Source organism: Athene noctua, chromosome 1, assembly GCF_965140245.1.
Source record: "Athene noctua chromosome 1, bAthNoc1.hap1.1, whole genome shotgun sequence".
Lineage (NCBI taxonomy): Eukaryota > Metazoa > Chordata > Aves > Strigiformes > Strigidae > Athene > Athene noctua.
The window spans coordinates 182,644,809-182,658,089 of record NC_134037.1 but is presented as its reverse complement, the minus strand read 5'-3'; the positions used below and the strand labels follow the sequence as shown (position 1 = coordinate 182,658,089).

Here is a 13,281-nt window from a genome sequence, read left to right as displayed (position 1 = left end):
AATAATGTTCCTCAGTGATGCGGAATTTCATTAAACCAAGTTAAAAATCAAAATGCAGTGCTTAACTTGTAATTGCAGTGTACTTTTTTTGCATACAAAGGAGAGGTATCAATTGCTGTAGAATTCATTCAGATCTATGGAGTATGGCTTTTATGTGATTATTCAATGAACTTCTCTTGATTATAAATAAATAAAAATGTGTAGTCAAGTCTTGGGTTTTTTTGTTAACAATTAGCTACTTAACTGCATAAGTGTGCCAGATACATATTTTGGGGTGAGCGTGGGGGTGTGTGTGCACTGCTAAAGCTCTAAGGGTTTTAATGTAGGAGTTTTTCTAAATGCAAGTGTATCTTGATGATGCTTCAGTTAGTCTTGTGTGAGTACCATTTATTAACCTTTCAAGGGACAGGACCTGGAAACTTCTAGTAACAAAGATATAGTTGTATTGAAATTCCAGACCTCTGGGGCCAGGGTGCTATACCAGAGGGTGGATTAGTAGTGTGTTTATAAACATAAGCTCAGACCCCCCCAGCTCCAGTGGGGTTCATCGCTTTTCTTTACCTGCCAGGTGGTGGTGATGCCCTTCCTTACACCACTCGTCATTCTTTCATTTTTTCAAGTATTAAGTATTTTTCCAGTAAAATGAGATAGAAAATACAGGTAAGTATGTTTAGTGATACAGAAAAGGTTTGGGGACAGATGTCAAATCAGGAACCAGGCTTTGCTTGCAGTGAAAAGATGTTCTCGCACATGTAGAAGACTGGTTTGATGTAGCTGTTTGTGCCCATCCCTCTTCTGTCCAGCTGGGCATGGGATGAATGAAATCAGCCAGAAAACTTTTGTTTAGCAAGATGGAAAGGCTTGGTGACTTCCTGCTGAATTCTCATGACCTAAGTAAATGAATTACTAATTAAAATATGTTATGAAAATTAAGTTCTAATGTAATAGAAGACCAAACCTTAAATATACAGAACTTAGCTTTATGTCACATAATACTTGATACAATAATAAAATACTTGATAAAGTATTAGGATATTACTTGGCTAAATAATTATATAAAATAACAGACACTGACAAGCAAGGTTTCTGGAGGACTGTTCAGTTCCATGTCCTTATCTAGAGGTCTCTTAAGTATGTTGTTTGAATCATTGCAAAGAAGATGGCAGGATCAGAAGTTACTATGGGAAAGAAAGCAAAAATAAGTATCTTGAAGTTACTATGGGAAGGAAAGCAAAAATAAGTATCTTGAGATGATGTGGATACAAGCTGAGGTTTTGTAAGAGGAAATAATGAGTTAGAGATACATGAGGGATTGGCAGTGGATTATGAGTTTATGCAGATTTTTTTTATAAACCTGAGAGATAAAGATTAGATATGTAAGCATTTTCTGCTGATCTTTTATTTAAGGGAAAACCATTTGGAATTCACAATACTATCAGTTTTTATGTGAAATCTTACTTTAGATTTGGTGACTGTAGTGATGGATTTGGATTTGATGTAGCTTTAGGACAAATGGATGAAATAAGTCCACCTCAGGATATACATATGCCTGTGTCCTTCTGACATAAAATTATTGTACCTTTGTGGTGTGGCTTGGACTGACTTGATCTGTTCTGTTTAGAAAAGATGATAAGATATGCTAGAAAGTAAAGCATTGGTCTGATTGTATGGCTTATTCTTTATTTTATTGTAGATACCTCTGTAAAACTAATTCCTTCAGTGTCCTAGAGTTGGGTTCCTGGAAGCTTCGTGGTGGTTTTGCTCATACGTGAAGAAAACCTTAGTTTTTATAGTTTTGTGGCTGATCTGAGCTTCTATAAGGCATGGTAACATGTATGTACTTCATCATCTTGTTCAACTTTGTAGTAGCACTCAGATTCCCTTTATTTCTGTTTCTCAGTCGGATGAGGATTATAATTGCTATATAGCTGATGTGCGTTGTAACTGGTACATTGATGAGTGTGATGCAATGCTTTTTGTTCTATCTGAACCTTTCCTACAACACTGAGGTGATACCTTTTAGTTTTTTCCTGTGAAAATTTCAGCTTGTGAAGATATTGTCAAAATGGTGGGGAGGAGGAAGATTATGCTTCCCCTGCCTCATGTGTGTTGTGTAAAGTGAAAGGTGGGATATCCTGGATCAACTACGCTGGATTAATGCTTGTTTCTTTTCAGCATTTTCTGCATCCCTAATCTTCATGGCCATTTTTAAGTGATGGCAATCTATGAAATCAGTCATCAAAATCTGAAGCGTGGATTGTGGTGGTTTCTGTCCTTGCAGTTCTCCAGTATGCAGTGTCTTGAATTCAGTATTGTGTGAGCAGATGATTACACCTTACCTTTCTGGTGCTTCCTTAATAGTACAAAATTCTTGTATTAGAAGGGAAAAAAAAATATTTGCTACATGTGGCTCACTTCATCTTCCTCAGCTGTTTCCTTGTTTTCATTCGTGAGTTGGATTAGAGGGAAGAAGTGGCAGCGAGAGGTGGATTTCTCTGTGAAGCAGACTGCAGACTGAGGAGCAACATGTGGGCAACGTGATGCCCATGTGCACAATTCTGCTTGACATTAATGGCCATTACAAATATAAAGTGAGGCTAGCATGCAATGATTACACACGAAGAGCCAAATTATTATTGTTAACGATGACGTGTATATGTTTCAGAGAAAGCTGGATTGCTTGTAATGGGTTTTGTTTTCAATTCCTTTGTTCAGTGTGAGGTACTTCTGGCTCCTGAGTTCTTGTTGTAAATAGAATTCCCATCTTCTGCAGTCTGTGAAACATTATTCCCGGTTTCTCTCCATTTATTTATGCAGTTTTATTTCTGTTGTTCCTTTTTTGGTCGTCTTTTTTTGTTCTTTGACTGTCAAAATAAGCATCGTATTTTCACATGTATAACTTACACCATATATAATCTATGTAAACTATGAGGGAAGGCAATACGTTCAGGGAGCAGTTGGCAAGTAATGGTGGATTGAAAGTAGGATTTTAGAGGAGGGAGGGAGGGAGGAGGGAAAGGATTCCTGCTGTTGGTGCTGAGTGCTCTCAGGCAGTTGGGAAGGTGTAACCGTGCAAGGGGGCTACGCTGGAAGGAGTGCAGCTGGGAGGAAGGAGTTTGAGCTCTCATTCAGGTAGCAGTGTCCTGGATGGCACGTACCCTTGTACTGGATTCACCAGGTGCAACAAGAAAAATCTCTTGGAAGTGGTGAGACTTGTTTTCTGCCAGTTCTGTTTTATTGACATATCGTGTGGTTTCACCATTTGCATGGTATGATTTAGATGTGTACTGCTGATGAGACAAATGGCCAAGCTCTTTCTCCTCCTCCTCCACAGCTCCTGGCTGTGTTTCCTTGGACCAGTGTTTGGATTCAGTAGAAAGCTAGCCCATCTCTTACCCTCCCTTGCTTCCCTGTCTGCACCCCATATTGACACCCCGACCCACCTCCACTCATGGCATGGCTGCATGATTGCTAAATGCAGGACAAGGGAGGGCTGCTCAAAGGGACTGTTCCTTTTGCTGGCTGAGTTGGCTAAAATTAAACGCACAGGTCTGCGCCCTCAGCCTCTGGCTCAGGTCCAACCTGATCCTGTCTCTGAGTTCATTGCAAGGAGGGCATGCAGTGATCAGACGGGACCTCAGATGAAGAGAGGAAATTTGCCTGATGTCTATCAGAAAGGTTTGTGAAGCAGGTATAATCATCACTGTTCCTCTATGCCTAGAAAAGCTCCTCAGGACACTCAGGAAAACCTTAGCAAGTCTGGAGAGGCCTTATTTATGCTCTCCTACCCTTCTGTTCCTCTCTGAGTTTCTGTGTTTGGCAATCCAGCCTGAAATACCCTGCCTTCTAATGATGCTAATGGTGAAACTGCATGATAGGTGATGTTTGGATGTTAGCTTGTTCATGGCAAAGGAAAGAGTATGAGCAGCCAGCCAAGCTTAAAACAGCTGCCCTTTAAAAAAGATTAAAAATTTGAATGTTTCACTGGAAATAAAAATTTAACTGTTACATTAAGAGTTTTCATTTGCTGCAGAAAACTGAAACTGTAAAAATAAAAAAGTTTGGGTTTAGTCAGTCTTCCCCATGAACAGAGCCCTAGTATGCTAATTACCATGGAAATGAAATTTGTTAGAAATGCTGTTGGTGAATCTGAATGGTGTGCATTGTTCAACTTGTTAAATGGAGCTTTCAAAGAAGAAAATAACCAGATGGAAAAAATAATGTGAAACTAGTTGTATGTCCCAGGTAGCCTTCATAAAGGATATTCTTCCTTTTTTTCCCAGGTAAGAGATGGGCAATTTGAACAGAAGAGGCATTTTAACTTTTTATTGTTACTTGTTTGTTTAACTTCAGTGTATGTCCCCTAACAAATCAAGGGAGAAGCCATGTTGTGACTTAAAACTGAAAACGATTTTAAGATCAGACGTATGTGTAAACCCAGAGGGATTTTGCTTCCCGTGACTGTCTCGAGACTGAGAGGTTTCTAGTGGCCTTCAGGCAACTGCTTAATTTACCTAATGCACATTATGGTATTGAAAAAGTGATCTCCATCTCTGTGATAAAAGGTACAGATTAAAGGCTAGGAATAGCTGGCATAGCAGTTTGTTTGTGCTGATACTTTGTCAACCATCAACTTTCTGACAACATTTAGTATTTGCAGCTACTCTTAATAGGGCATTAGTTTATATACCTTCAGTGAATATTTCCTTTCTTTAGTCACAGTAGGAGGAGAGAAATGTTACATTGTTCTTTTGGTTATGTCTTGGTTGTGCTAAAAGGTGTGCACGCAGTGCAGGAGGAAAGAATATTGGGAACAGGACTGTGTGGGAGAGGATAGAGACTGCACAGCTCAGAGAAGAGCATCCAGATTTGGTCCATGGGGCAGAGGGAGATAATTATGGCAGGAAGAGAGAGGTGTGAGACGGTGAAAGTATGTTGGATTAGGAGCTCCTTTGGGGTAAGGAGAAGCAGAAGGTTGAATGCATCTGCTCATGATGCATACAGTTTGGCTTTTACCCATGTATTTTAAAGGTTTTTTTTAAGAGAATTGGATTAACTTTCAGAATGCTAAGTAACTTTAAAAACAACCCACCCTTTTTTGGCTTTTCCTTCTGAAAAGTACTTTGCAATTCTGAGTTTCTTCTAGGTATACTGTTGGCAGAATGTGAATCCTGAACCTTTAAATCTGCAGCACAGGCCTCTTATAGCAGAAAATAATGAATTTTTATCATCTTGGGGAGCCAAGTTCTAGAAAGAAGCTTGATATATTGTTTCCTTATATTAAAACTGTTTGGGAGGCAAGAGCACATTAATGGAGACCAGGAGCTGAGTTTGAGCTTCCGGTCTGTGAGGGGAATGATGTCTGTAGGTTAGTGATAAAATAGCTAAAAAAGAATTACCTTGCATGATCAGTCCAAGAGTCTGTTAATTTATTGTCTTGGCAACAGTTGCATTGAGCTGCTACATGGGTGAGATAAAATTGCTTTAGTTCATAGGGAAGGGTAAGAAATCTTTGTTGTAAATAAAAGGCAAAGGGGAACCTGGAAACACTCTTAAAAAGAGGCAGAAGCATGGATTTTCTACCTTACTTCCAGAAGAAGGATTAAGTGTGATCTAGTTGGAGTTATAACATTTAATTAAAATTGAGCATTCATGAGAAGCAAAAGTATGTTTTTGTGTTTTTTTTCCTGTAGATTTTTGTATAGGAGCCATACGTGTGGTCACTGAAGCCTTCTTGTGAAGCTTTGCAGTATTTAGATTCAAATTAGTGATGGTTGCAGTTAATCCAGTTTTCTGTCAGAAGGTACAATAATGGCATTCATAATAAAAAGGAATGGGAAGCAATATAGGATAATATCACACAGTCATGCAGCAAAGATGGTGTTTGGGGCTTTCCCCTGTCCCTCCCTAGTTGCTTTAATAATTTATTCAGTAAATATTTTGAGTCCAGAATTGATAAACAAAATATTGGCAACTACAGAGCTTGACCCCACTTCTGAATCCCTCTCAGGAATGAGTACTTGTTTTGTTTGCAAGTGACCATTTGGTACACCAAGTTAACATCTCTTGCCTGATGTAATTGCAAGAATGCCCTAAGGAAATGATACTATACCTTTCCTAAACGACAGAGATAGCATGTGATATGTGAATAAGATATTCTTAAATCCACCCATGTTTACAGTATTAAAATGCCAAGCCACGTTTGGACTTAAATAATTGCTCTCATTTTTTATCTTAGCGTTAGTGGTGGTGAACATTTTATTGGCAAAAAGCATATTGTACTTCAGAAATTTTGCTTGACTAATCTAAATCCAGTGTTAGTAAGTGGGCAGGAGGCAAACACTGGTCCACTCATTTCATGTGCTCTGAAATTGTATTGAGTCAAAGGATACTTTTTCCAGACACCCCAAGTCCCCCAGTTCCAAATCTCCCAGCTGTGCTTAGTCTTGAAGATGACTGGATTATTTAATCTTTTTATTGGCAAAGATTAGTTTAAAAAGCCTCAAGAAGCCACCTTCTTGACCAAGCCAAGTTTGGTATGTCATGAATCTGGCTTCGGAGAGGATCCTCCAGATGGAAGCAGATGGGTCACTGTTCCTGTGTCTTGGGTGCAAGGGACACTTGTCTCGTTTGTCCAGTTAGTGTTGTGTTGGGAGCTGTTGAAATCAGGCTAGGAAAAGTTTCCTACCCTGTTTTACATGCCTACAAGTGGTAGGGAGTTTGCATCTGGTTGTGCGAATTCCAGGTCCTGACTATTTTATCTTCTGTATTTTTGCTTGAAGTATAATGTTGAGATTGAAAATTTCTGTTACTACTAACTAAAAATATAATTAATATAGGACTAATGCTTTGACAGGGAAAAAAAAATCCCCAAACCAGATGCTGGTGTTAATTGGACATTGAATCGCTTCAAATCATTCATTAGCCTGTAGGTACATTGTTCCCAATCACCTGCAGTTTCATTTCAGTCAGAAGGTGATAAGATAATCTTTTTTTAATTAAAGTGACATTATAAATTAACCTGTCAATAAATGGCATTAGCTTTTTCAGTAGTGCAGTTACAAATGGATGGATTTGTAGCACTGTTCTTATAGCCAAAAAAGAAATATTGGATCTGTGCTGAGTTGTTAAATACTAATGAATAATTTATTTAATGAATTTTGTCTTCCTCTGTTCATGGTGTGACTGACAGAGCACCAGCCTTCTCCAAATGTTACATTTCTCAGAATTACTCTGATATTTGGGGCCTTACTGCTTCGATTTTGCTACCCAGGATGCTAACTCCTTTGCCCTGTTCCAGACTAGATAAGTACAATTTTATCTGTTAACTTTTCTGATCTGGCTGGGAACCAGTTTTGTATTATAGATTTTCGTGAGAATCTGTATGTGTAACTAGTTTTTAAATTCAGTTTCTGTGGAAGCTTAGCATGTGTGTTCTGCTGTAAACCTAATTGTGTGAATGATTGTGGAAGTGAATGCTCAGTGGCTCAGACATCAAAGTGAATTAAAAATATGTCAAACTGCAGAAATATTTTATACTATATCTGGTTGGATTCAGGTTATTATGCTCTTTTACAAGATTAATAGGACTTTTGGAAGAAAAGTGAACTGTCTCCAAAAGCATTACTGGAAGAAAATTGGCTTTCAATGCACATCTAGTATAAAGAAATATGTAATAAAATTCTTTCCAAGATTCATAAGCACTTGTACTAGAGGAGTCAAAGCTGTAGGTCCAGCTGTTTATTACTGAACTGTTGATTGCTGAAGCAGCTCTCTTTAAAAGATGCTCTGCATGTGTAATATCTTTTGAACAGTTTTAAAACCAAACCAAAGCAAACACTATGAAGTATTCTGGTGTGCTGTGCTGCAGTGAAAATGAAATTCAGTAGTCCATGGGAGGGGAGCCATACTGGAATGGGGCTTTTGCTGCAAGTGTTGCTGAGATCTGAAGAGGTAATCCTGATGCAAACATGGAGTTGGTGAACATCATCTCTATTCTTGTTCATGGACTGCTGCTGCTGTGTTTTAAGCTCATGTACTTCTGCTCCTGGCTCGCCCCATGCCCTGCAGTAATCTGGTTTGCAGAAAGACACTTGACATTTTAAGAATTTGTTTTGTGCTTATCCTTCTCTTTGTCTGTTATTTTCTGACATTTACTCATGATTTAAAACTGTGAGAGCCCTGTCCTTACATCTTACTACATCATCTGATTCTTGAAGGCTACCAAATCTGCTTCTGTTGGAAGAGATTTTGTGTCTTTTTTTTCCTCCTGCCCTCTAGCAGACAAGTCTGGAGGTTGTTACTGAGGTCTGCAGAGATGTTTTGCCTTTCTAACTGTGAAAGAGAGGCACATGCAGGAGCTCATCTGTGGACTTGGACAGAAGCAGGAGAAAAAGGGCTTCGGTGTTCATTGCTGGACCTCTGCTGGGAGCAGTTATTGGGACCGAGGTCAAAATATTTCAAGTGCAAATGCAGTTTGCTTCGTCCCTGAACACAGATTGTTTGGTTTATCTGGTCTGTCACAGGCAATAGCTTTTAACTGGTCTTTAAAATCATTTGGTGCGATAATGTTTACAGCACAGTGAATTTTACTGAAAGTCTCTGTCCTGTAGGAAACCAGGACCCAGGTCCTGAACATATGTGCTTTGAGCGGCAGTCATTTATTTGATAGCTGACCTTTTTCCTGCTATTTCCATGACGTTTTATGTGGTGTTACCCGCAGGCATATTTGGGATGTTGAAGTTTGTGGGTTTTTTTAATTACTATTTTTGATTGATTTGGGAGGGCATGGGAAGTGTGAGGATGTACTAGTGAAGATGAAAAAAAGCCACAAACAAAACCAAAAAACCCCCCAAAACCCCCCAAGCCACAAGGAACTGAACAGTGTGATCTAGTTGCATTTACTCTGCCTTCGCAAAATATAATAATTAATTTTAAACTCTTATTTCCTGTCTCAATTATTTGCATTTTATACTCAAATGTGTGTTCTTCTGAATTATTCTCTTCATAATGGACTACCTGCTTAACTGCATTTTTTCTTTTGTGCCCTTCATAGCAGTGTATATGTTCGTGTTTATTTCGTGTTCCCTACTTTTTGTATATTCCCCCACAGTTCATACATTTCAGCAGTGCTTTGAGCTCCCAGTTTATTTTGCCTGAGTTCACTATACATACCAAAGGCAGTTAATTTTCTGTCAGTTGGCAGTTTCACCTGTTTTAAGGAAGACTAAGCAAATTCTATGTTATTCTATATAATACTGTAGCAGAGAGGGCAGGAAAAGAACTAATACTGCTCAGGGACTTCCAAAGGATCTGTCGCCTTGAGGAAAACGTGTAGGAAAATGTAAAAAAATAAATATTTATTTTATTTAATCTATATTTCTAGCATTGCTGTGACTCACTAGGAGGCAGGAAATAAGTTGATTTTCCTTCAGCCTCTTGCAGAGACTGTGTATACACTTTCCTTAGGTTGTTGAGTTGAAAGTAGAAAGTTAAAGGTTGACAGTTGTGGGGTTTCATCCTAAGTGGAGAAAGCTACTTTCAGCTCAAAAAAACAGGGAGCAGGCTGTCTTCTCAGGGAGGTACAGGGGAAATACTTCACAAGATTTTGTGCTCAGAAGGGAGCAAACCTGGTTGCCCAGTGCTAGGATAGTCTGAACATCAGAAAATACTTCATTTGAGAAAGTCTCCCTCTCTGGCCAGAAGATATTCTTACAAATTTAAATTAACACAATTTTAGCACCAGAAACGAAAGAGAGTTCACGCTTGGTTTTGGCACTTGCAAACACAAGTGCGAAACTTTTCTGAGCTTCAGGCACAGTTTTGCATGCTGTGTTGAAAGGTAGCTGTGTGCTGTTCTGCCAACAGCGTCTTTCTCATCTGTCTGTTGCTGTTGACAGGCCAATGGTAGGAGTCTCCACTTTTTCTGATCATATTTTTCAGGTCTTCAGCTTGTCTACGGATTTTAATCTTGAAAACCAAAATTTTTTAACAACGAGAGCTTGGGTGTATTTTGAACTGCATATGCCTAAATGAAGGTCTGTGGCTTTGGTGGATGGATGCATTTTGGCCATTTGTGATTGATTTAGCTGCCAGCCTGGAGTTCCTAATGAATGGAAATTCTCTGAGAGACAGCACCAACAGGCAAGCACCTATTCTGAACTTGCTCATTATGCCAGACAACAAAATTGTTGTGAAGCTGCGTAACACTTGCATTGTGATTAGTTGCATCACTTACTCATGCTCTGCAAAATAAACACATTTAGATGGCTGACCATGACAAGGATTTCAAGAAGTAATGGTCTTTAAGCCTCAGCAAAGACATAATTAAGCTGAATATTGAAAAGAACTTCACAGCTGTGAGTACAGTCAATCAATGAAATGGGCTTTCGGAAAAGCCAGTGATTTTCCACATCAGCTGTCAGTCCTGTATTTTTGGGTCCAAGAATAATGTAATTAATACCCTACTGAAGGTGGTGGAGACCAGCCTTCTAAACCTCGATGTGGACTCGTGGATCCATTAACCCACTGCTTCTGAAGCCTTTCAGGGAGCTGCTGTGCTGTAACCCAGCTGGGGACAGGGCAGGTTAATTAACAAGATGAGATGCTTTTGTCATTTATAGGAAGAAGGATTGTTAATAGGAAGTTGGTGATGGTGTGTTCAGCACTGACATAGTGCACAGTGGCACAGCAGTCATGGTAAAAATCCTTGGGCTCTTCCTTAATAAGAGAAAATCTAATTTTCCACAAGAAAAAATTTTGTGCTACTCTTTTTCAGCTATGAATGACTTGGTCTTCGGAGCATTCACCGTGAGCCTGTAATGTTTTAGCCATAGTTTCATATCGTAATTGCTTCATATTCCGGTTTTGCAAACACTGGTCTTGTGGCAGCAAACTGATTAAATTCTTGAGGCTTCACTTTCTGCATGGTGGTTAAGCTGATGGAATGAGCCACAGACAGGCTGCTGTCTACTGAGCCAGTCTGCTAATTTGGGGTTACTGGAAAAGGACAGGAGACACCAGACAGACAGACAGTTGTCCTTGCTTTGGCAGCATGTGTACTAACGTTGGAAAAATACGGAGAAGATTAACATGGCCCCTGCGCAAGGGTGACATGCAAATTCATGAAGTATTCCATATTTTAGGGAAGTGGTCACAGCACCAAGCCTGTCATTGTTCAGAAGGCATTTGGACATTGCTCTAAGTCATATGGTTTAGTGTTAGGTAGTCCTGCAACGAGCAGGAAATTGGACTCAATGATCTGTATGGGTCCCTTCCAACTCAAGATATTCTGTGATTCTGATTCTTACGAACAGTAAGGAAAGAGATAAAAGTCGAGTTGGCAGAGAGTGAAGTATAAGGAAACCACAAAATAAAATGGAAAATACGAAGTCATACAGCAAAAAGATAGATTGGAAAGACTAGCAGAAGTGGTGGGGAAAAGTATTAGATAATAAAGGAAATGAAAGGTGAGGAGGAATGCAAATAAGTGAAAGTCAGAGAACCAGATTGGGAGAGGAGGAGGGGAAGAAGATAGTAATTTAATAATGATATACTATATTTAAACAAAAAAGTAGCAGTGATAGCATTTATCTATAACAGCTATGCAAACATGCAAAACCCACTATTGAGAAAATTTCTAATATGCATGTTGGCAGATACTTCACTTGAAGTGCTTTATGTGGAGCCACAGGCTTAGTGTGTCTTATTTACTGGCCCTTCCTTTTCAAAGATAGTTGGGAGAGAGTGTTCTGGCAAGGTGAGGATGATGGACTTGGAAATCCTCTTTCCTATTCTATATTACTACTAATGTACAGGTGGTAGTCTAGAGTGGTAGCGAACCTTAAACATTAGATGCAAGATGAAGGTTAACTAAATCTCTATGCATCAATCCCTTTGAGTAGCTTCACCCCTCTACTCCTCCCAAGTGGGACTTTTGTAAACACTTTTGTTTTAGTGGAAAATTTGGCTGTTACTTTGTTTTTTCAGACTCCAAAGCCTGACATTGTTAGGCTTTTCTCCAGAAAGATGAAGACCAGGAAAACATGAGTTACAAACAAAGAAAGGTTACATTTTGCTGTGTAGATTCTCAATGCAATTTAAAAAAAAAAAAAAAAAAAGATTAGGGGGAGGGGAGCCATGCTTCTGGATACTCACTGTAAAGTTGAAAATCCTGACTTGTGCGAGTTATTGCAGCTCCAGTGTTGGCATCTTTGTGGATCAGGACCATAGGAAACGAGTCTGTTGTATCTTCCACTTTTCAGTTGATTTGTAGTTACTTAAACCTAACTTCTAATCTCTGTCAGACTCTTACATTGGGTAAAGTGAAGAAACAGAGTGAATGCGTTATTGTCTTGAGGAATTATGATGCTTCCAAAGAAGTGTGTGATTTGGGTAGGTATACAGTGCTAGAGTAACTTTCTCTCTGACCAGTCCTATATTGCTAGGAAAAAACACTTAAAATCTCTGGTGTTCAGAGAGTAAGATATCTCAGTGCTGTTGACATTCAGTCAGATTTTGGTGACTAAGTTAGTTTTTAAAATTTCTGGTCCTTAGACTCACAAATATAGAGCTGTAAATGGCCCCTTGTAGTTCTTTGTTCTGATTTGATTTGTGCTGTCAGACAATCTTCTTCATATTTTTGAACAACCACCCTATACTAAATCAAACCTAAATAGACGTATACCCCTAGACAGAGGACTTCTATCAACTCTCTTAGAATTAATGCAGATTAATACATATTAACAAAATGGTGACCTTAGTTTTCTCTGCTAGTTTAGGTTATACTTTGTATTGCATTTTGAAAAGGTGCTTTCCAAGATCACCTCTCTGGAGGTCTTTGTGTCAGTCCTTTCTGTTTACATTTGGTAGAGTACTCAGTTAATCACTGATTTGGTGATCTTCTAGTAACAAATTTCTGTGTGTACAGTTGATATTTTGGGGTAGTCCTCTGCACCATGTGAATTGGTTGGTTGGTTGGTTGTTGTTCCCCCCCACAAGCTATATATTATGCCAGGGTTTCTTATGAAACATTGGTACGTTTATTCTTGAAGTTGAGTTTATTTTCTTGTTAACTGAGTGGCAACTATAGGTAGTCAACATAATCTTTTGAGTTTCTGCAGACAACGTGCAGCTATTGCTGTGTTGGGTGGAATACTTTTTTGGTATACATAGAAAAACACAATTTTATTGCACAGGATGGTATGTGACCTGGAATGAAACTGGGCCATGGCTGGGGCCTTCTGCAGAGATCAAGCATGGCTGCGTGACGGAGATTGAAAG

General features: G+C 39.1%; 1 protein-coding gene and 1 non-coding gene across 6 annotated transcripts in view; both read left to right on the top strand.

The window, feature by feature from the left end:
* Window positions 1–13,281, top strand: part of FRMPD4 (FERM and PDZ domain containing 4) — a 416,031-nt gene that overhangs the window by 199,072 nt on the left and 203,678 nt on the right. The window lies entirely within an intron of this gene.
* LOC141956588 (U6 spliceosomal RNA) lies at window positions 11,041–11,143 on the top strand. The gene has a single exon (XR_012632959.1). It is a non-coding gene; the product is annotated as a U6 spliceosomal RNA (small nuclear RNA).